We start from the raw sequence: 24,384 nt of genomic DNA on the forward strand, positions 1-24,384 counted from the left end.
AAGGGCAGCAGGCCAAGGGAAGACCAGGGACCCCGCACAGAGGAGGGCAGTAACCGATGAAACGTCATCACGGAACATCCATAACGAACAGGTCATTTCCACAGCAGGCATATCACAAGCTGTAATAGCCTGAAACCAGTGGCTGCCGGTGCCAGGAAGGTACAGTCACTGCTGGAGTCACGAGGAGCACAGATTAGATAGGGCAGCCCAGAGATGGCACCACTATCAGAGAGTGAGGTCCCCCCAACACACAGCCAGACGCACGCCCCACAGCCTCCCTGCCCTGCTTGCCCCTTTTACACCCGCAGACTGAGTCAGCCTCCAGAAAGGCTGCTCAGATGCATTTCCCAATCCCAACCAGACTTTGTTTTCACACAGCTAAGTAAATATTTTAAAGGGCAACAGAGCCCCATGCCATGCCCAGAGCCCCCACAGGTGCTGCCCGTGCCCAGCCTGCCTCTGAGCCATGGGCAATCATCAGATTTTCAGCAAAAAGAGGGTCAGCTGCATTAAGTCCTTGGCAACTAAATGGCTTTGAAATGCAATTTTAAATGCCCATTCCCATCCCCCTCCCTTCCCACTGGGTACCCTTCGTGGTGGAGCCAGCGATGGCACCCTGAGCCAGTCGTTACAGCAGCTGCAAGCAGGAGCTGCCTCAGCCAAAGCTGCACCCACCCAAACCCTCTTTGCTCACCCGCCGTCGGGGTCCATTAGTGACAGCTACAAAATAAACATGTGCTCTGGTGCAGCTCCTTGGCAAGGCACTCCTGTTGCAATGACAGTGAGAGGCAGCAAGGGCTGCTCCCACTCAGAAAGATGGGGAATCCGCTCTGCCAGATCCCCAGGGGACAAAGCTGAATGAAAAGCTGGCATTTTGATGTGGCACTACTGGCCAGAAAAGAATGTAGCTGGAATTCCCATGCAAAGCCTTACACCCAGCCCTAAAACCTTCATATGCTCACACTTGGACTCGTGTCCTGCTCAGAGCTCAGCATGAAACTGCGTCGCCTCCCAGCATCAGCGATTCAGCCCCAGCATCCCTCCCCACCACAGCCCCAGCATCGCCAGGCAGCTGCCAACCAGGATTTACGGAAATGAGGAGTTCCTGGAGGGAGAATAAAAATTCACAGAAATGGGCTTGTTCAGGGAGGGGGGCAGGGGGGCTAGTGGTGAACAAGCGAGCGACACAGCCAGGCTGGCATGGCCTTGGGGTCGAGGGCAGGATGCACAGGGCAGCTCTCCCAGATGACAACAGGACACAGAAGCTGGGCAGTCTCTGCTCTAGCTCAGCAGCCCAAGTCGCAGCTCTGCCTCGGTTGCAAAGGTGACATATTAAGGGCTGATGCTTGGGGCATACAGCTCCTCAGGACACATTTACAACGCCCTGCCCCACGGAGAGCACCCACCCCAAGCTGCGGGCAGACGCTGCGAGGCTCTGCAGGGAGGCAGCACAAACCCAACACTGCGGGACAGGAGCGGCATCCTCCAAAGCCGAGGAGTACGGCAGAGTGTGGGCTCCTAAGGGAGAGCGGCACAGCCTCACCTCTGCCATCAGCGAGGGTTAGCGACTGCCCAGCTCCCTTCCCAAAAACCTGAAAGGCTAACCAAGAGCCGGGGCAGCTCCTCTCCTCTTTGCACGGAGCAATGGGTAGCTGAAGCCACCGAGTGGAGTCGAGATGCTTATCAGGACCAGGCTGCTGATAAGGAAAGAGGGGGCAGCAAGCCTTCGCCTCCCAGCTCACATGGAGTTTGAGTCAGCGGCAAGGCGTAACTCGCTGATGCTGAACAAGTAATTTAGCTTTTACTTCATTACGCCTTCCATTTACTGGATAAAGCAGAACCAGGTTTGGTGAAGCATGAAAGAACAGGAGAGACGCAAACCGGCATCCAATCCCTGCTTCATTTAAGGACGAGGGAGGTTTGCTGGGCGCAGTGAAAGCGCCATTTGTTCCCCGCTGCCTCGGCGGGCAGACGGAGCAGGGCTCACCACAGCCACATGACACGGCTTGCTGGTCCACGGAGCTGCAGTGGGAATCCTGAACAGACTGTCACAGCAGCCACCATCCCAGGGGAGAACGAGCACAAACAACGCCAGCTTTGTTTAAGGCAGCAGTTGTCTTTTCACATATTAACCCCTTTACTCAGATGATTCAGGAGATACCTGGCCACAGACAAGCCGTGCCACCAACACGCCACACCCCCAACACCAAGATCCCCCCTGCCCCAGCCATATGACCCCAGCCCAGGGATGAGAGTCCCTTCTCCTGCCCCCAAAATGACCCGCCACCATGAGATAAGCTTCACAAACCCCATGCTTATCCAGAACACGCAATCCATTCAGGTCAGAAAATCAGATTTAAAACTCATGATTGAAAACATTTCACTCCACGTACCCATACGGGGCTTAAATTAGCCCCACAGGGCTGCCGTGGCCAGGGCTGGGTCTGGACAGACATTTGGGAATCACTGCACCGAACTCATACCTCAACTCCTCCCTTTACTTTGCTTCTGATGAGCAAATCGGCCACGTTTTAAATGTATTAAGCCTGACCTGGCTGACCCGACATCGCCCCAGTGCCAGAGCCCCCACCAGGGAGGAAGGGCATGCCGAGCATCGGGCATCCCCTCTGCCAGGGGAGGAACGTGCACACACCCCCCCACGGTGCGCTCGGTCTGAACCAGGGTTCAGCCAGAAAGTAATTCTCCATGTTGTGAGATATTGCTAACCTAATCACATAGGATGATCTTGAAAATTACATTGGCCTTCTGCCTTTATTCCATTTGAGCATGCAGCACTTCAGACCACATACACGCAGCAGTAACAGCCTGGCCGCGGCCACAGAGCAGCGGGACAAGGACAGGAGAGGGATTTTTAGCTGCTGTGAGTGGTTGGGGAAACGTCCCTTTTCCTACCAATTTCCAGCAGACCCTCACTACCCACACGTAAAACGAGCAAGCTTTAAGAGTGCCCAAACGACTGCCTGAAAATTATTCTTGTTAGCTCGTTAAAGAACAAGTCAACCCTGCTGGGATTTAAACACGTGGAAACCATGACATCAGACCTACAGCTTGCCACCAGCTGGAGCAGAGGTCCCCGGCTGCACCCCAGGGCTGCTGCACCCCAACCCCTGCCCACAAGCAACAGGGATGGCAAGCGCTCGTCCAAGCCACGAGTGGATGCAGTGACTTCAACTGAGGAGGTAAAGTCCAATTATATAAATGAGTGCTGAAGGCTTCCTGTAATCATTTCTCCAGTGGTATTTTCGGAGCACTTCTAATCAAGAAACAGCTGACTCGCTCATGGAAAATTAATTTCACTGTGATGATATGTACTAGAAGAGGCAGCAGGGTAATTTGCAACTTGGGAGTTGATTCAGAAGAGGTCTGAGCATAAGCCGTGCCAGCTACCGGCACAGGAAGGAGACAGACCTGACACGTCTTGCTCCTGACCCCAGCATGCTTCCGCCACCTGCGGAAAGGACCTTCCTCCAGCATCCCCCGGCACAGGGATGGCGCGGCACGCCAAGCCCCACGCTGGGAGGGACAGCCACCCACCGGGGCTGGGGTCAGGAAGAGGGGCCAGGCAGCTCACAGCAGCCCTGCATGCCCGCAGCAGTATCAGCGCCCAGCACGACACCCAGGCTTTCCTGAGGAAGGAGCAGGTCTTCCTCTGCTTTGAGATTTAGGACTGTTCCATTCAGCATTTTTCCCAGTTCGTTAGTCCGTCATGCAGATGCACAGAGGGGCCCCATTTGTGAGTTTACCATGGTCTCACTGCGACGTGCAGCATTCTCCCGGGAGCTCTGGGGCAGCTGGACCCCAGCCCAGCCAGGGCAGCCAGCACGTACCCCTGCCCTGCCGCGGGAGCGCACATCCCAACAACCCCATCATAAATCCATACAGCCAGGGAAAGGGAACTGCCGCTGCACAAACTGCTCGGCCAGGCGCTGGGAGCAGGTAGGAAGCACCCAGCAGAGCCTGCGGGACCCCCGCACGCAGGAGGCACAACAGACTCCAGAAGGGGTGAAGGTCCCACAGGCAGCAGGGCTGGGTGCTGAGGTCACCCAGCACCCTGCCAGGGCTGGGAGATGCTGCCCACTGCCAACACCTCCCACGGGGCCCAGAGACAGCCAAACCAGCAGTCACGTCTGCCTTAAGCCTTTGGTTAAGCTCTCCCAGCAGATCCCCAGCATCAATTCAGCTCTGTTAGCATTAGCAGTACAAAGGGGTTTAATCAAACTAAGCCTCCAAGGAACAGATAGACAGTTAAGATAGGTTGTTTACGAGTTAAGACTAACTAGGAAGTTTAGCAGCATCCCATCACTAACACACCACGAGACCTCTGTCTCTATTAGCCTTCCAGCAGCACCGTATTCCCCAGACATACAGAGTGCCAGAACAAATAAGCAAGCGGTTCCTATTAGTTTTAGAGAATATAATATTAACGCCCTCACTGTTACTTAGTCCTTCACCTATAAATAGTACAGGAAGGAATAATTTGATACGTTAAGTGGTCTAAGAATTAACAGTGCAGCAGCAGCACTGAGCTGTTAATTACAAACCATCCAGCCCCAAAATTGGCGAGTTCACAGCCTGCACGTGCACGAAGCCAGTGGGGAAGATGGGAGACTACAGGGATGCTCAACCAGAACCTGAATACAGGGAATCTGCATCTGAACTGTCTTAGAGAAAAGTGACCCTGGGGAGGATTTAGCAAGAGGGAAGAAAATTCAAATTATTCTAATAATCCCTGAAATTTTAATGGACATATTTAAGATGGCAGCTTTCAGTTGCAATCCCACAACTGGACAAGCTAAGGTGTTTGTCACTTTGAAGAACGCTGCACCAATTTTAGGATACCCAGCAAGAAAAGCACAACATGCTCTGCGCATGGGAAAACTCAGGAGTCCAAGGGAGTGTTTACAGCACCAAAGTACCCGTGGAAGGAGCCCTGCACCCCAGCAGCTGCCAGGACAGGCGGAGGGATTGAGCCCCAGGTCACCCAGGCACAGTCACACTGACCGGGACAGCAAGGAGCCCAGCGCCGGCACGCACTGTACCTGGCTCCACACAAGTGATGCTGCGGGTGGGGAAACCAGGAGGACAGAGTACACTCGTGCACCAGGGCAGCAACACAACGGATGGCTGTAAGGTCACACAGGGCTTTACAAAGCCCAAGAGCAGCGAGCAGCTCAGCCCCTGGGCTTGGCTGCAATTCCTCTTTGCAAGGAAGGGCGTAGTGACATGTGCAGGCTGGAGCACAGAGCATAACAAGCATTTGCCCAAGTTAAATATTACCCTTCCCAGAGAGATTCGGACTCTAACTGCAGCTCAGGAGATGCAATTCCACACGACTGTATCTCCTGTTTATTTTCCATCCCTCCTCCTTCACAGCAATGGGCAGCTCTCCCCATCTACAGCCAGCCTGCCCTCCCCATCTCGCCTCCCTTCGCCAGGGTCAGCGCAAACACTTCCAAGGAGAAAAAGAGCATCAGCTGCCAGCAGATTTCTCCGCACACAAAGCATAAAAGCACAGCACTCACTGGGCACTTGTGGGCACCGCACAGTTAAATGCACAATAAAAGTCTCTTCAGCAGGCGGAGTGAAATGGTTGCTAACCTCTCTGGCTGGCAGCACTGGCAGGCTGCTGCTGGCTACCAACAGCAAACATTTACAGCTCAGCATTTGTTCCTTAGGTTCATTAGGAGACAAAGCGGTGGAAATTCCTGCACCCCAGACACCATCTCAAAGCAGCAGGAATCCTGACACCTAAGCCCAATGCTCACATAGGATCAGGATAAGGAAACAGAGGGAGGGTTTCAATTTAAAAAAAAAATAAATCAGTGAACACTTGGGCAAGCAAGGGAGAGGAAGAACAGGCAGATACTCCCCCGTGCTGCCCCAGAAGCAGAAGGGCAGGGGAGGATGTGGGCAGCCTGGGACAACTCCTCATCTCCCAGGTCGTGGGAATCAGAAGGGCTGCAGGACAGGAAGGAAATCCTTTACTGCAGGCAACCCCAGGCACCAGCCTGGGCACCCTACTCAAACACGCAGCCTTAGGACGTACAGGAAAAAGGGTACACATGGGGTGGTACTCCTCAAGAAATGCATTCAACAGGGCGTTTTCCTCAGGGCTGGCCTTCACCAGTTGAAGCAATCTGGAATACAGCCAGACCACAGCAGAGAACAGAAGACAGGTTAGATTTGGATTTAAAATTTCTATATACATCACACACTATTTAAATAGATTTTGAAATCACCGATTTGTTAGCCTTCCAAATTAGGAGATCAGCTGTACTTATTGGAGAGTATAAAATTGTCAAGATAAAAACAATTTCAGAGTCATGGATTTACTGACTCAGTTCACACAGTACAAACTGCACTGTCTGAAGCTTTCACACCCTGACTTTAATGGAGAAAAAGACAACGGGACTGTTGTTTAGGATATTCCCCCAAAAAACAGACAAAAGACCTGATTTTTCAAGCATGTTTTACAAGTTCAGCGTGGCTGAACAAAAAGGGTTATCACATGTACAGCCTCATGTTTACGGCAATGAGCAGTTCCGTAGGGGAGCCCGAGATGTTGTTTCTGGTCAGTGGCTTGCCTCTTACACCAGGCTGGACCATCCCAGTTAACACATACGAAACAATATGCCCTCCCAGTTATGCTTAAATACAGGCACCAGATTTGTAGTTACAGCATCCAGGATGGCATTTGCTCTCTGATCAGTTCAGCAAGACCCGTGGCACATCTTCCACTGCCATTTACTGCTAAAGCACGGCCCAGCTCCTATGAAATCTGTCTCCAAAAAACCAGATTACCACGGGGCAAGTCCTGCCCCCTGCCTAGTTTGCCCACGATGCATGCAATCCCAGGGGACCCACTCCTCACCATCGGAACGGTGAAACCCAAGGCAGCGATTTTTAGCCCTGCAGTGGTCTTTCCTATGCCAAGCTGCTGGCTGCTTCGTGTCCCCAACCTGAGCAGGACAGGGACACCCCACGAACCGTCCCATGGGAGGTTCGAGGCAGGCTGCAGAGCGCAACCCTCCGCCTGCACTAAGGCATTTACCCTAGCAATACCCAAGCGCCATAACATGATTACTCTTATCAGCAGGGCAATATCTACCACCAGAAGATGCAGGCTCTCATCTGACCTGACATCAGGCGCTTTGACTCCTCGCTGCGGCTAAAAAGCCCAGAGCCAGGAGCATGCACCGCGATACTGGGTCAGTACCTGCTGGTGGGAATAAACCACCCTGCAAATGCTCCAGCCCTGGGAAGTGTAAAAGCAGCTTTGCAGCAGACACTATTTGCACTGTGGAGACTGCATCTAAGGAGAGATCCCTCTGTAGCAATACACCAAGACTGTCCCTGCTGTGATTTCTTTCCCATACATTGCCAGGTCCTGGGAAACCCACCGTTTCAGCAGCCAGAGAAGGAGCACTGCCACAGCCCCATCTCCACACTATGCATCAGCCTGGCTCATCTGCCCATTAGCCCTTTCAACTCCTAAAAAATTCTCCAAGCTGAAATTCTTCAATCACGTGGGATTATTGTTGTCCAAGATTTTAAAAGGCAGCAGCTCGGAGCTCCCTGCCAAGGGTACTTTCACCGTACAGTGCCATCAAGATCCACAGTAGCCTGGCCTCCGCAGTAAGATTACAGAGTTGTTCTCGTCTGCAATAATTAAAGACTGCACTGCAAACAGTCCGTACCAGCTGCTGCGTTTTTATAGAACAGAAAAAGCTATCAGAGACAGGATGGGACTTTGAAGTTCCAACACACAGACCATTACCTATCAGATTTTGTAAGAACTCTGATGTCCCAAGACATTAATCAGCTTTGTTGTGACTTATGCAGCCTTGAAATACCTAACATTTTTAATATGGTCTTCTTCCACCTGACAAGCAAGCTGGTAATACAGCTGCTGTAAATAAATTAACTAATTCCATTATCAGAGTAGGGAATTATTTTATTGGAAGTAATTCACATCTGCAAACTTATTGAGCACTTAACTAAGAGACTACACACCAAATCACAGCCTGTGTGATGCCCTCCTGTATGTCAGCAGAAAAACAATGGTGTGACAGTCTGTTCGGGATGCCCTGAATAGGACATAAATGTCTGAAATTGAAAAACTCTTCTCTCCACCACCCCACGCCACACACCTCTGCTGCGCCCCACGGCTTCCCCCCAGGATCACCCTGCTCTCCCTCCCTCTGGCAAACATTTACTAACAGCACTGCTGCCCTGGCGCCAGGCGTAAAGAAAACCCTAAACCCTATTCCCCCCTTCCCGTGATAAAGTGCCCTGGCATCAGGAACCACATTTGCACCGCCCTTTACCACAATCAGCACACTTGCAGAGTTGTGCCTAACACACTACCATTAAGTTACATATTAATCCCAGATAAGCAGAAAAAAGGCTATTAAGTGAGTGAGCTCATCAAGGGATAAGAAAGAGCGCCCACAGCCGCAAGCTGTAACCAGGCTTCATGGCGTGATGGGGACATGCTGGCTGCAAGAGACTGGAAGCTTGCAGCCCCCCAGCTCCCGCTCCACCAGGTTTGGGGTTTATACAAACAGGGGAAAAACCTGATGCAAGTTCAGCATCACAGGGTGCCCGTGAGCAGGCTGTGGGGACAGGGCGCTGGGCACCGAGCCCAGCTGCCCACAGCATCCCAGCAGCATGGGGCACACAGTGCCATGCCCGTCCCACCGCAGGCAGCCAGGGCTGCCTTCTCCTGCCCGGAGCCACCAGCACTCACCTGTGTGGTGGCTCTACAGCTGCCTGGGGACTTCCAAGCCAATGTTCTTCCTTAGCACCCCCACCCCGGCAGCCCTGGAGAGAGACAAGTACATGTGGGGACACACTGGGGAACAGCAAACACCCCCTCCCTGCAACCCACTGCCCCACAGACACCTTTATCTCCTCACACACAGCAGCAGCTGAAGTTTTAGAGGTGTGTGTTTACTGAGGGATCTGATCATCAATATGAGAAACAGGGCAGGGGAGGGAAATAAAATAAAAAAATAAACCAGATTCCAGCCTGCCTGTGGCCCGAAGTCAAGCTTTGCAAACAAGAGTCATACATTTGGCTACCTTGGAAAAGATAAACACGCTGGGAACAGGAGGCCAGTGCTCCCCAGGTTGATCATCCCTCCCCAGCCCCACGTGGGACACGTCCCCCCGCCGTGCCCAGCTCTGCTGTGCTGCCCCAGCCTGCCTCCTGCACAGACCCCCAGATCAGGGCGGCACTTGGCAGACCAGGAGGGGAATTAACTTCTCACAGGTGGGCACATCTCTGTTTGGGCTCAGGAGCAGGGTTTAGACATGGCAGCTCCAGAAGCCCATCCATGGGGGCCAGCACCCAGCACCCAGCGGTGCTCCAGCACCTACCACAGCCTGCAAACAGGACCCGGGTGGGCAGGAGCAAGGCAGGGCGAGCTGGGGAGCAGCTCAGGGCTTTGTCACCACAGCACAAGGGTGGGCTCTGGGAAAACCGGGAGCATGCTGGCACCTTACTGCGCAACCAGATCCCTGAGCAGAGGCAGAGCAAGACACCAAAGTCCAAGAGGGCACCAAACCCCAAGGGGACGCCCAGCATACAAACACTAAGGGTGGGATGGGTCAGAAACACAACCTCTAAGAGCAAACACTGGCCACCTCCCGCACCAAGGCAGCACCAGGCCTTGCAGTGTTTCAGTCTCAGATGCAGAGAAGGAAGCCCCTGTGCTCACCTGAAGCTGTGGCTGATCCTGACATGGGCTTCCCTGCCCTTACCCAAGCAACTCCCTGTGACCATACGCAGAGCCCAGAGATGCCAGCCTCCAATTTCTGTTCCCTCTCACATCCAGCTCCCATTTAAGAGTCTTCCTGGCCTCCAACCCCCACATCACTACTGGGAAGCTAAAACTCATGAGTGCATCAAGCATGCTGTGAGGTCTCAGGGATGACATGTTTCCTTTGCATCCTAAAAAAATGCACCAAAAAAAAATATGTATCTTGGTGTGCATCTCACGAAGATGGATCAGAGCAGCTCCCCATCAGCCTTGGGGCCAGGGCGGGCACTGGGAGAGCCCACACAGGACAGCTGGAAGCAAAGCTAGCTTCATCAGGGGTTAACCTCCTTCTCTCCCTCTGCAAACAGCCCCCTCACTTCAAACGGGCAGGGTTGGCTACTGCAGACACCCATGGGTTTGCGAAGGCTGCAGGGAAGGAGCCGGGCACGAAGCAAGCGCAGGACCCCAAGGGGCCACACGGAAGGAGCTGATCAGGGCTGGTGTCCCACAGACTGCCCACAGCAGCCCCTCCAACCCACCCAGCACCGCACCAGCCCAGTGACAGCAGCCCACCCTCCTCCTGGCCGAGGCACCAGCCCTTCCCTCCATGCTGGATAACGAGATTTTTAGATTACACTGATGTATTCAGTCAAGTTACCCGATGTGTGCAGGTTGCGCTTGCTTCTCCAAGGTATTACAGCTAAACCCCATCCTCCTCCGCTCCCCCATCCCCAATGCGGCCAAGCCCTCAGCAGCACCTTGCAAACACAGCCCCTAAGTGCCAGGTCCCTCTTCAGCAGCACCCTGCAAATGGGGGTGGGGGTGGGGGAGGGGTCTGACCGGCTCCTGAACCAGTTGCAGTACCCCAAATGCAAAGTGGGGAGGCAGCTGGGGGAGTGCAACAAGGGGGGAAAGGGTTGGTGTCAGCACCCGCTGCAAGACGTGCTTTGCTATCAGCTTTCTGCAGCACAGCAGCAAACAAGACAATTACTGTGTTGACTGGCATTTTTTCTACTTTAATTATGTGAAAGCAAGGTTAACCTAGAGCACCCTGAAGCTAGGCAGCCCCCCGCCCCCAGCACAGTTCCCTCCATCTGCTCTTGCCCTACAGCCCTTCGCAACATCATGTGCGGAACCAGCAACCCTGGAGCTGCTTCACAGGGCCAGGTACCAGCAGACAGCCCACTGCTGCAACCTAGAAGCTGTAAGACCATTTGATACAACCCAGGACACCAGAAAGGCTGTGCTGACAAGACTATTGCAAGCTAGCAAGTCTGCCAAGGCCTCCGAAATACAAAAAGATGCTTGACTAATCCTTGCCCGTAATTACAAAAGCAAGTTAGGGCAGGAAGACATATAACGGGCTTAGGCTGGAGGAGAACTGAGGCCAAGCCTCATTTGCAGGTTTGATTAGCAATAAATTAAACATGGGAACATTTTGCAGCCGGCTGTCACACAAGAAGCTCTGCCAGCCCCACACAAGGGCTCAGGTCACATCCAGGAGAGAGGGGGCAGCCTGAGTGTGGGGCCCCCATGCCTGCAGCACAGGTGGGATGCAGCTGAATTTATTGCCTCGCATTTACTCTGGAATAATTTCCACTGCAGCATGCAACGAGACAAAAACATGAGGAGGTCTGAGAATCAGAGCGGAGAGAAGTCTGCAAAGCAGCATCACTGCTTTAAGCAAAGGGGAAGGAGCAACAACACTGCAGGGAGCACCAGCATCTGCTGCTGCATGATAACTGCACTGTTCAGTTCATCTCAAAGCAGAAGTCACCAATACCTGTCCTCCGGCCCCAAATCCTCCAAGCCACTTGCTTGGGGTATTTTCTGTCCTGCCGGCAGTGCCAACAGTCACAAGCAAAGCACTGGATTGCTGCGAGCTGTGGCTGCCCTCCTTATGTCGAATGGCAGGGAGACAGAAGGTGGTTACCAGAATAAGCCTTTTTAAGAAAAAGGAAAGACAATTTGAATAGCCAGCATATTTTCAGCAGCTCATTCAGCTAAGTCAGGGCAGCTCGCTGCACGCAGGTGAAGCGGCACAGGGCACGCTCACAGCACAATGATCACAGACCCACGGGGACAGGGCACCCACAAGCACCAAGACACTCCCACAGCAAAAAACTGTAACCTTGCGAAAAAAAGAGATAGCCATGCACCTTGGACACCCTTGCCCTACCACTCCAGGTGGATGCTGGCAAGCACAACAGCTCTTAACTGGAAAGTGATTTTAAACTTCCCTCTATCTGCCGATTGAGACACTTCCCTCTGCCCGCCATGGCACACACGCAGGCACAAACCCAGCACAGCCGGTCTGCTGCCATGCCCACACCGGCAGCGTGAGCAGGGCATGGGGTGGGAGGGGGCCAGGTCCCCCCGTGCCCTGTGCCAGGACAAGCTCCAGGCAGGGCAGCACCTGCCCGAGCCCAGCAGAAGCCCTGTGGCCAGCAACCCCAGGAAAGGGGGAGAGGTGGGCTCCCACCGCCCGGCGTGCCTCCAGCGCAGCAAAGGGCCGAGCAGCCAGTGCCTCTGGGCTGAGAGCGCAGCAAGAGGCATCATCTGCTTTACTCCTCTGCAACCAGCACGAGCTCCTCGGCTGCCACAGCTGAAGTCCCACAGGCTCCCAGGGACACAATGCTGCAGCGACTGGCATAAGGGCAGGGGAGACCCTTGTGAGGTCCAACGCTGGCAATGGCCACTGCAGGGGGGTGCTGGCCTCCCTGTGGAAGCTCTGGAGAATCTGGTCCCTTCTGCAGAGCCACACAAGCTCCACAAGTCACAGCTGCTTTTCTAGAAGGTGGAAGCCTGACTGCCAAATGCCAGAGCATCTCCCTTACCTGTCAGCACGGAGCTTTATATATCTGGAAACATGGGTTCAAACTGCAAGCCAGAAAAGGACGCCCTTTTCCCCAAAATCCTCCAGGATGCTGAATGACTAAGAACATTTGCACGCTCCTACTTCCCCATCACTTCAGACTTTTCCCATCTGGTTCTGCATTTGGTCACTGTTGCAGTCTGAAACCTGCCTGCTAAACTACCCGACTTCTTCGAAAGCAAGCCTTGCCACACAAACACGGCTGGATAATATTCTTGCTCAATAGCTGGTCTCCAGGCTGGCATTTTCAAAGGCTTTGATCCATTTCAAATAAGGCAATGAGCTTAGCCCTTGATTAAATACATAGCATAATCCACCTAAATCTTGTTAGCCGAGAAGCAAGTCGCTCATCTCACTAGTTGTGGGTGGCGTTGCGTTTCACTGCCAGGCAAGCCAGGCTGCCTCCAGCGTGACAGTGCCCCTCGGGGACACAGCCCAGGCAGGCAGAAGCACTGGGGCAGCTGGCAACCACAGCAAGAAGGTGCACTGCTTGCCACCACTGCCCCAGCAAGCCCATATGGATTCAAGGTGCATAGAAGTTCACAAGACCCTTCCATAAAGCTTTTCCCCGTAACTGGCAAAAGCCACCCAGGGAAAGAGCTTGTCTGCTACCCGCTGGAGGACACAGGGAGACCACTTCCAGGCTCACCCCATGGCCAGGACAATGAGCATCCAACAGCCAGCAAAGCTCTAAAAAAAAAATATTAAAAAAACCAAACAACAAAAAAACTACAGCAAAAGAAATCATAGAACGGTTTGGGTTGGAAGGGACCCTAAAGATCACCGGGTTCCAACCCCCAGCCATGGGCAGGGACACCTTCCACTAGACCAGTTGCTCCCAGCCCCATCCAGCCTGGCCTTGAGCACTTCCAGGGATGGGGCAGCCACAGCTGCTCTGGGCAGCCTGTTCCAGGGTCTCACCACCCTCACGGTGAAGAATTTCTTCCTGATATCTAACCTAAATCTACCCTCTTTCAGTTTAAACCCATTCCCCCTTGTCCTATCGCCACATGCCCTTGTGACAAGCCCCTCGCCAGCTTTCCTGTCAGCCCCTTTAGGTACCGGCAGGAGCTGTAAGGTCTCCCCAGAGCCTTCACTTCTCCAGGCTGAACAACCCCAGCTCTCTCAGCCCCTCATCCCAGGAGAGGTGTTCCAGCCCTCTGCCCATCTTCGTGGCCTCCTCTGGACTTGCTCCAGCAGGTCCGTGTCCTTCTTAACGCTGGGGGCCCCAGAGCTGAACGCAGCACTGGGGGGGGGGGGGGGGTGTGTCTCACAAGAGCAGAGCAGAGGGGGAGAATCGCCTCGCTCGACCTGCTGGTCACACTTCTTCTGGTGCAGCCCAGGACACGGCTGGTTTTCTGGGCTGCAAACAGCCATTGCTGGCTCATATTCAGTTTTTTACTGACCAGCACCCCCAAGTCCTCCTCCACAGGGCTGCTCTCAATGCACTCTCTGCTCAGCCTGTGTTGCTGCTGGGGACTGCCCCATCCCACATACAAGATCTTGCACTTGGCCTTGCTGAACTTCACGAGGTTTGCTCGGCCCCACCATCCAAGCCTCTCCAGGTCCCTCTGGACAGCACGTCCTTCCCTCCAGCACATCAACCACACTACACAGCTCACTGTCACTGGCAAACTTGCCAAGGGTGCACTTGATCCCACTGTCCACGTCACTGACAAAGATGCTGAACAGCACTGGTCCCAGCACAGACTCCATAGGAACACCACTCAGCACTGGTCACACCAGCGCAATCACTGGCCCCGAGCAAGGGAGCCAGGCTGGAGCGCAGGATACGCTGGTCACGCTTCCCCTTCCTCGGGACGAATGAATCTGTGGCACGGCGTTCGTAGAGCATTAGCAGAAAGGCCCGGCTGCTGCGTGGGAAGCGTGCCACAGCAAGGGCAACTTTCCCCATGCCAGACAGGCAAGAGCCTGGCTCTGGGCGAGATACAGGCACGCAGCCAGGGTCTGCCTCGCACGCACAGCCCGCTCCCAAGGGTGGCATCGCTCACCAGCTGAGGAGGAAAAGCAGCACCACTTCCCTGCTGGGTCCCAGGCTGCCTCTCTCCAACTCCTCTGCACTTCCCAGCGCAGATGCCAGTGTGGGTGCACGCATGTTCATGCCATCCCCAGCAGCGAGACATGGGGGAACAAGGCAGTTGGGGAAGTCTGGCAAAAAGAAACCCTCCTGCCCCAGGCAAGCCTGTTCCTCTCTTGCTTGGCTCTGGGATAACTCTATAAACATATATATATTTATATAACAGGTGAGTCTTTCAAAGCCCACAGAAGTAGACTATGAAGATGCTGTTTCCCAGCCCCAAGGATGCTCCTTCCCAGCCTGAAGCTGTATGACCCCACTCCCCACCAGTTCCATCCAAAGAGAAAATTCTGTTGGGACATGGGACAGGAGAGATCAGCTCCAAAGACTACAGCATATTTATTATTTGAGTCATTAGAAGACAAATTCTCTGGAAAGCACTGCTGTTCCCTATTCCCCTCCAGGTGTCGGACCCTACAGGTGGGGACCGGCTCTGAGGGGTGGTGATTTCCCCCCCAGGGCCGATCCCAACCCAGAGGCAGGAGCCCCGCAAAGCCCTGCTCCGTGCTGCATTAACAGCTCTACAGCTTCCCGCAGCAGCCAGGCACGTTTCAACGTCCACTGAAGGATTTTAAGTTAATTTAACCATGTTAATACGTTATGTGGTTTCTGTCATCTCAATTACCTTAAAAAGCTCAGGCACAGATCTCAGGGGGAATGCAGGGAGGAGGAAAAAAAACTACGATTTAAAAATTACTTGGGGGGAATCTTGGGCATGATCCCAAAGCAGAGTCTCTGGCAGATCGGGGGGGTAAGAGAGAAAACAACCCTCACAGGATTTCAAAACAAACAAACCAAAAAAGCAGTCAGAGACAGTAACTGCTTTAATCAAATACTAGCCAGGAAGGCTCAGCAGAGCAGATCTTGCCAGTCACCAGCTGGCGTAGCGGGAACCAGCCTTTTGGCATTGGTATCCTCACCCAGAGCCCAGCAAGGGAAAGGGCTGCCTGCAGAGGAGCCGGGATGATAAATGACAGCAGTTGAGCATTGCAGGGGCATTTCACCGCTTCAGAGGTTGCTGCTATAACAATCTTCTCTGACTCAGCAGCTGAAAGGGACGCTGGGAAGGAAGCACCATAAAAAAAAAAAAAAGTCATGCATTATTAATATGGACTCTGGCAGCAAGACATGAGTTGGAAAAACACTGAGGGGGAAAAAAATATGACTGCAGAATAAGAGCGAACTGCATGTGTGGAATCATTTCACACTCCTGCGGGAGCTGCTGTGGCTGGGGGCCACCCCATGCACCTCCCAAGGGTCCCCAGCTCCAAGGGAACACCATGTTTGCCGACAGGACCTTAATATCCAGTTTTCTCCCCCAAAGCAGGTTGCTGCAACCCTAGCGCAGAACATACCACACGCCTTGGGCATGGCCCACACTAGTTTCAAGCTAGGACAGCCCTGGGCTTTCCTGCTGTGTAAGACAGCCATTTTAGCAGGTTTATTTAGCTGTGGTCTGTGCATCACTTGCAGACTCCCAGCAGCTTCCCCTCGTTGCTTTGCACCCCAAGCAGCCCCCCAGCAGAGCCCTGGCCACACTGCCGGGTGTTTTAGCAAGAGCAGCCATTGCGCAACGTGCCCAAGGCTCCCACGCCACGGCCACATGCCACACAGGGACATGAAAGGCAGGAAACAGGACTGAAACCCTTTCCTTTTCCTGCCAGGTCAGTGAGGGAGAGGAAAAAAAAAAAAAATCAGTTAGGACTTGACTACCTGGTGCACTGCAGTGTTTGCTTTCCTCTTCTACTCTGTATGCTTTGTACACATATTTTTTTTCCAGAGGCACTTCATAAACATTGGCATTCGCATAGCAGTCTTCACCACTTCCCATCCAAAATCCTTGCTCAAGACATAGCCTCTCCCAACCTGCTGCTGAGGGGAGACACCATAAATTAAGAGTACAGGCTCCCCCATCACAGGCATGACACAGACCTCCACCAGCTTGTCCTCGTTGTTGGAGCGTAACCCTCTGATCCCTGCACAGGAGCCTTTTGGCAGCATATCAGCATATTTATAAAGTTTCAGCACAGCTTGGTCCCTGGCCTCTCCAAAGCAAGGAAGGTAGCTAACAGTGCCAGGATTCAAGACGTTCCTTTGATCATCTGTACGACAATAGCATTCAAGTAAAACCGATCAATTACTTTGCCATAAAATTCCCTAGATATGCAAGCAAACACTGGCTGAAGACTGCTTATACCATAGTCCAACCTGCAGCTGTGTGATGGGTTTTTTTGCCTGTATTTGCTTTCTTCCATTACGTGTGCCGTGGCATCCTCCATGCAGAAATACCTCCAAACATTTACCTGGCAGGTTAGAAAGGCACACGGAGGGAAGAGCTTTGCAGGCGCCATCTCACATGCAGCCCTCTCGCAGCAGGCTGGGAGCACACAGCCCAAGCAAGCACCGTGCAGACATGTGCCTGCTCACCGGGGCAGGAAAACAGCGGCTTTCTAACAACCGGCTCTCACCAAGCAGGGAAACCAAGACACAAACTGGAGGGAAAAAAAATACCCATAGTGCTATTTGAACCCAAATCCCCTGCAAGCAGCCTCTCCCTTGCAGCAAGAGCTGGGGGGGAAGGGATGGGTACCCAGGTTGGGGTCCCCTCTGCTGCAAGGGGGGCTGGCCAGCACCCTGCCAGCGTCTTCAGAGGGCCCCCAGGGCAAGACCCATCACAGGGCAAGGACGCTGGAGGCACTTGTCTCAGCCCAGCCATGTCACACACAACCACAGGTTTGCAAAGGAAAGAGCCCATTGGTTTTGCACCTCAAAACCAAAAACCTACAAAAATGAGCTTTAGGAAGTCACAAACAACATGGCCACAGACTTTCCGCTAAAGCCCAGCCCAAGCAAGCACTAACCCCCTTGCCTCCTCCATGTAGCCAAGGAGGGACGAACAAGCTGAGCTTCTTGTACCCCTGAAGTAGTATTTACATGCCTTGGAAAAACAAAGTGTCAAATAAGGTGTACTAAAGCTTGCGGCTTTATACAACACACCCACAGGTCACTACAGAGCACAAGGGATTCCCCAAACCTGCCTGCCCCCCAGGCACAACAGCCCGTTCCTCTTTAGGTTTGAGCACAACCTGCAAGCCCCAGAAAATTCCTTTTGTAACAGAAAAAGGGCTCCGCTGCCCTGCCAGTCACCAGGATGGGTGTTACACATGCTGTCCCTCCATCACCCCTGGGACCTTTCCAAGTAGCAGATGAGGATGGCCAAGAACAGTTTTCCTGCCAGGCACTGATATCACCCCTCAGCTTTGTGGTCTACCTTTCCTTTCAAAATAAGATCAGCTCCAAAAAGCCCTGGCATTTTTAATGTTCTCAAAAATACACCCACAAACAACTCTCAAAAATTTCTGATTTGGGTTTTTTTCTTTGCATTTCAGCAGCACAGTCCACTATACATTTTCTGCTCCATCTCTCAAAACAGGACTAATACCCACAGTATTTACAGCAAGTGCTAGAAAACCTTCAAACACACATTAACCACCCTAACACACCAGCATTCAAAATGCTGTCAGACAAAACCACAGCCAGAACAACAGTCAAAATGCAAATGCAAAGAAAAAGCTAGTATGAAAATCAACTTTACTAAACTAACCCAGCAAAGGTTTTGTCAAAGTAAATGCATTCTATTGTAACAATGATGCTTGAAAAATAAAGCTGTTCAAGGAAAGATTTTCTCACTCTGTATAGCTACATATCAGTTTCTCTTCCAGACTATTCATCCCTTGATGCTGCCACAGGGAGAGCCGAGGGCTCTGCAGTCCTACCCAGCCAGCAGCACAGCAGCCCCAGCCAGCACCACTGCTTGAGGGTCACCAGTGCCAGCCCTGTGATATTCCCCAGAAGTTCAAATAAAATTAAGCATTTTAAGACTCCACGCACTGCTTGGATATTAAAATCCACTAACAGTAACAGCATTCAAATAGGAACAAGTGCAAACATACAGCTCCCCACATTGCTCATCTCCATTCCCTGCAGTCGTCCCCTGGGTGTTCCACCGTACCCTGCAGAGCAGATGCTGCCGAGTTAATACAATTAATGAGTCCACCTGGAAAAGTCAGCCGATCAGCTCAGGAAACAAACCAGCAGTGTCGGAGCCCTTATCTCCCCCCAAGCCAGCAGCCAGCTGAAGTGGCTGAGTACCCGGTGAAGCCCCAGCCTTCCATGGCCTCCCAAGCCCATGCAGATCAGGTCTCTTGGAAGCCTGGGCTGACAGCACTAATGGCTTTGCTTTAAGGTTTGGTCTGTGGCAGAACATCAAGTTTCGAAGCATTTAATTTGCAGGAATGAACCAGTACCTGTAAGGTTTTGTGACTGCTGAGCAGCTTCCAGAAGCCAGGCCTTCCAGAGGTAGACAGATGAGACACAAATTCTTCACATCCTCCCTGCAGTTGCAACACCCTGTGAGCCACCAGCAAGATAACCCAAACCAGATGTGCCTGACAGACAACACAGGTGCTTACAGGCAAAGAAAGTCCAGTAATTCACCTGCCCTCAAATAAATCTTGTAATTTGTTAGCCTTGACCAAAAGGTGGTCTCCAGCCAATGCTCTGCACCACCAGCACTTTGGATGCATTGGCACAGGAGCAGCAATGTGCAAGCAGGGCCTCAGTTGCTCTCCTGCCTGCATCTGCCTCTGAGGAGGCTCGGTGCTGGAAAAAAGTGGTGCTACCAAAGGAGCAGTGTCCCACAGCCACCACCAGTCTCCTTCCATGCACAGCACAGGAGATCCTGAGCTCAAGTTACTGCATCTAGGAGCACCTGAGGATTTCTTACTACCCCCAGTCACTGCTGGATCCGCTGACTGCAAAAACCTCAGTAGGATATGCTGAGGAACTGGGCTGTTCCTTACTTTGGTTGTGAAATGCTGCTTGGCAGATCTTTCAGGCAGAGAGGGTGGAGGAGGGCAGCACTGTTGGTGTTTCAGTGAGGTACCATACTCCCTTACACTGCTGAGGGAAGGCTCAGAAGATAAGAGCCAGGGCTACCGCCGCACAAACCTCGCGTCATTATTCCATGCTGCACCTTCACCTTCTGTCCCAGCTCAGGCAGTGCCCAGCCACGTGGCAAGCCCAGAAGGACACCTGCACCCAGCCTCTGCCCAGCCGAGCCAAGGCCACCACAGCGCACCAGTGTTTCTCTGATGAGCTGGGTACCAGCAACCCCTGCCCCCTCGCTCAGGACTCTGCACTGCCAGCCCCCTTCTGCCTTTCTCTCCACCGGCCACTCAGTCTAACCGTGCTAGTCCTGATGGCATCCCCACGAGAGGTGCACAGAAGGTACAGCAGCAGGTACCCATTCCCCCATATGACCTCCCCACTCCCCTCGCCCAGACTTGGTGTCAGTCTCTTCCCCCAAGTAAAAAGCAGCAAGACAAGAGGAAATGGCCTCAGGTTGTGCCAAGGAGGTTTACACTGGATATTAGGAAAAATTTCTTCACTGAAAGGGCTATCAAGCATTGAAACAGGCTACCCAGGGAGCAGGGGAGTCACCATCCCTGGAGGTACTCAAAAAACACATAGATGTGGCACTTAGGGACACAGTTTAGTGATGGACTTGGCAGTGCTGGGTTAACAGTTGGACTCAATGATCTTAAAAGTTTTTTTTCCAATCTAAACAATTCTGTCATTCGAGGGCTCACCAGCCCCAGCTCTGTGTCCCCACAGTGCCATCTCCTCTCCTGGGACCACGGCCACTACTTTTCCTCTGTTCCTTGACACCAAGGGCAACTCACCCACTCCTCACAGTGCCATGGTCCCCTCAATCTGGGGCAAACTGGCAGCAGCAAAATCTTTTGGCATTTTCACCCGTGGATCTTCTCTGTGCTAAAATTTGTCAGGCTGATGCATTAAACCACCAAACTGGATCAGCCACATCCAGCCATATAATGTTCTTGAAAGGGACCAAAGCCACAAGCAAGCTGTACAAAGGAAGCTTCTGGTCTGCACAGTACTGCTCTGCTGTCTACCCAAACACAGCGTGAAGCAATATCATTTCAAAGCACTCCTGACTATCAAAATCAAGTTCTTGTGCCATAAAGGTAATCCAGGGATAACGCTGCTACTTCGTGTCCCGTACGACCAATGGGGAGCAATTCCCAATAAGCTTTGGGGAAGTAAAGCCATAGCGAATTACAGCTGTCTCACAAAGGTAATAGTCTCTCACCCAATAATTTCTCAGCATTATTTTCCTGCATCAGATTCAATCAAATAAGACTCCAGTGCAAACTCAAGTTTTAAAAAAATTTAAAAATAATAATTAAAAAAAGACTCCAGTGTCTGGAGGGACAAGGGAAAAGCCAAGGACAGCTACCCAAGCACCGAGGAAAGTCCCTGACCTCGCTGCTCCCAGCCACGCAGCAACCACCCTCTCTGCGAGGGCCAAGTCCAAGGCCTGAGAAATTCCTACTGTTGTAGCGAGTTATCAAGATGAAACAGCAGCTTGCAGTGCACGCAGCTTGTCAAAGCATTACTGTTCCAGCTGCAGGAAGGCATTCCCCTGATTTCCTAGGCCCTGTTAAAAGAGCACAAAAGCTGACATTTTTAGGAAAGCTGGATGAACCACCACACCAGAACAACTCTGGCAAGCCCACTTCTTCACATTCCTTCTGGAGAAGCGAGAAGCACGCAGGGTGGCTGTCCCAGGAGGGCGAAAGCCTCAACGCCAGCAACGAGCGCTGCAAAAAAAACCTGCTGAGGTGCCTGCTGGACCCCAGAGTGAGCCAAAACAGTTCACCCAGCGCCAAGCTCTGCTTATTCCAGAGACAAGGCCAGTGCAACTTCTTGTAATTAAAACAGTCTGCCTCACAGCTCTTTACCCTGCTGCTGCCACTCACAAGACTTCAGAGCAAGGAAAAGCAAGCTCCCCACCCATACAGCATCGCCTCATACCTGCTGCCTGGTGAGGCTTCTCTAGGAGGAGCGGGGACCCATGCAGATACGAGAGCATCTCCTGGAGCCTCCAGCCGCTTCATCTCCACCAGCCCCGGCATGCCTCAGCCACAGCTCGCTGCGGAGCAGAACAATTGGCCGCCTCATCCAGCGCACAATGGCCACGATGAGACAGACCCACATAATCACCCCAGCCACAGCAGGGACAAAAGCAAGTGAGCGCCAGGGAATAGCATCGAATAAAAGGGCAGCCTTCTGTATTTGTGCCATCAGATGGGTCTCTGGTAATTTACTTTCTGAGGTGGCTGTGGGAGCACGGGGATGTAAGTTCTCAGGGTGATGCGTGGGGAGGACACCCAGACATGGGATGCGAGTGCAGGGAAAGAGGCAGCACTGGGTGTTCACATTTGATCCCTCTGCACAAAACTGATGCCACAAGAAAATCTCAGTTCCACGGGAGGAAACCTCAGTGAAGAACAGAAATAAGGAGCTACCCCAGTCGTCACAAACCCAGGCACAATACAGACATAAGCCCCAAGAGCTCTGGACTCTCTGGGTACCAAGCATGGTGATTTGCTGACAGTAAACACGAATTTCTTCCTGCTTTTCCGTCTCAAGCAGACCGAGGGCACGCTGGCATTACCTGGGCTGCAGGGAGCCAAGCACAACAGCCAGCCGGGCAACAGGCCAGCGCTGGGGTAGGCAACCCAGAGCCCAGGCTGGCCTCGCCTTTCCCACCTCCAAAGGGCACCAGGAGCAGTTTTCCAGCCGACAAGAGAGCCGGCAAGCACGCCAGCTCCACGCCAATGCGCTGAGACAGCACCCAGAAGTGCAACTGTCCCAGTTTTCTCCTGGCACTGGCGCACAACTGCTCAAACACAACAAGCCTTAACAATGCTGATGAGTTTTTGCCCCCCCAAATGAGGGGCTCAGGGACAGGCTTGGCCCAGCTCTGCCCTCTGCCACAGTGACAGCACATCCTACTGCAGGGATGCCTAGACCCTAACTCCCCTCGCAGGGCCGTCCCCCACGCCATGGGGCTGACACTGTCCAGACAGGGCAGGCTGGCTCCAGCCCTGGCAGCACCAGCTGCTGACCCCCACAAGCGGGGGTCTGCTGTAACAGACCCTCCCCAGCAGCCTGTGGCACCACACAGATGAAAGCCCTTCCAGGCCCAGGCTCCAGCAGGTTCAAGCTCACTTGCAGCATCATGTCATGTTTATTTGGACTTTTTCCTTTTTAACTGATGTATGATCAAGTAATGGATTCATCACTCCTCTGCCTGTGCTTTAGCTGATGAGCTGCAAGTCCTTCTTCAGCCGCTTCTCCAGCATGTCCTGCAACAGACAGTTTTAGGACAGAAGCTTCTCCAGGCCCTTCAGTGGCTGGAGAAAACCAGCCCAGCCCTACCCCACCACACCAAGGCGGCGGCAGGCAGGCCAAAGGCCTCCAGAACACCCTGCTGACAACATCTCTCCATCACATGCCATACAGTTTATTAAAGTCCCCAGCTCTGCTCATGTCCTCTCATTTCCTTTTCTTCCAAGCTTCTCCTCACCACTCTGGCCTGAACACAAACTCTCTTCAAGCACTGGGAGGACAAGCCCAGCCACCCCAGGAATACTGGGGCTGGGTTTTCATGAGTGAACACTTTTGGCTGAAAGAGGGAGAGAAAATAAAAAACCAAACCAGGAAGCAGATCTTCTGTCACCTGATGGGGAGATGACTCAGAACACCACTAAAATCCATGGGTGGGTGGGGAAAGGGACCACCTTCACCTCCCTGCCTCTTCTTCCAGCATCAGAGATAGTGAGAACACTGGGTGGGACATGACCACATTATCCAAGGTCCACTTAGGAAAAGGCCTCTGGGCCCAAAGCTGGTTTTAAACAGCTTTTTATACCCTACAGCATCTCCAGCACCTCTAGAACTGGCAACCATGCAGAAGAGGCACAAAATGAATTAGACAACTCTAAAAAAGGAACAAAACCACCCTTATAAGAGAAGTTTCCTTCTTAAACTGTACTATTTCTAAAAAGCTATTCCCTCTGGGCCCAGGGAAGTCTGTCAACACCCACACCACAGCTCTTGGAGAAGGCATCCCTTGGGCCTGCCCCACAAAGGGCTGCGGGATGCATCTGATACAACTGCTGGCCCCACAGCAGCACAAGAACAGGACAAGTCCAGCTGTGTTTACAGAGGGAGCAAGCAGCAGCTGCACCACCCACAGTACCATGTCCTCCAACACATGCAGGAGAGCAGCTCAGCAGCTCCGAGGCCAGCCTGCAGGACAGTGGCCAGGAGCTCGGTGGCCTGCCTGTGGGGACAGCAAAGCCCTGGGCCACCACAGGGATGCCCAGCCTCACCCAGGCTCTGCCCAGACATGAGCCCCATGAGCAGGTCTTCGCACACCAGCCAGCCCCTACCTAGCCCCAGGAAAGGCTCCTAAAGCCCACTGGCAGCCATGGGACACCATCCGTTAATAAAAACCCACAGAAGTCACCTTGGAAGTCACACAAAGGTCTCCATGGGATGTCCAAGCTAGGAATGGCATGAGCAATACCAATGACATTTCAAGGAGAAACTCCCATCCGCAAGATTTCTTTTGAAAGGGTTGTTTTCATAGAAATAAATTGTTGCCAAAGTTTGGTTGAAGGCCAAACCGCGAGCCTTGGCTCCTCACAGAAACAAGACACACCATATCAAGACAACAGCTGCTTTCTGAG

At 52.9% G+C, this 24,384-nt stretch overlaps 1 protein-coding gene across 1 annotated transcript in view; it reads right to left on the bottom strand.

The window, feature by feature from the left end:
* The window catches only part of B4GALT5 (beta-1,4-galactosyltransferase 5), a 45,413-nt gene that overhangs the window by 14,989 nt on the left and 6,040 nt on the right, over positions 1 to 24,384 (bottom strand). The window lies entirely within an intron of this gene.

This window comes from Falco punctatus (assembly GCF_963210335.1).
Source record: "Falco punctatus genome assembly, chromosome: 10".
NCBI lineage: Eukaryota > Metazoa > Chordata > Aves > Falconiformes > Falconidae > Falco > Falco punctatus.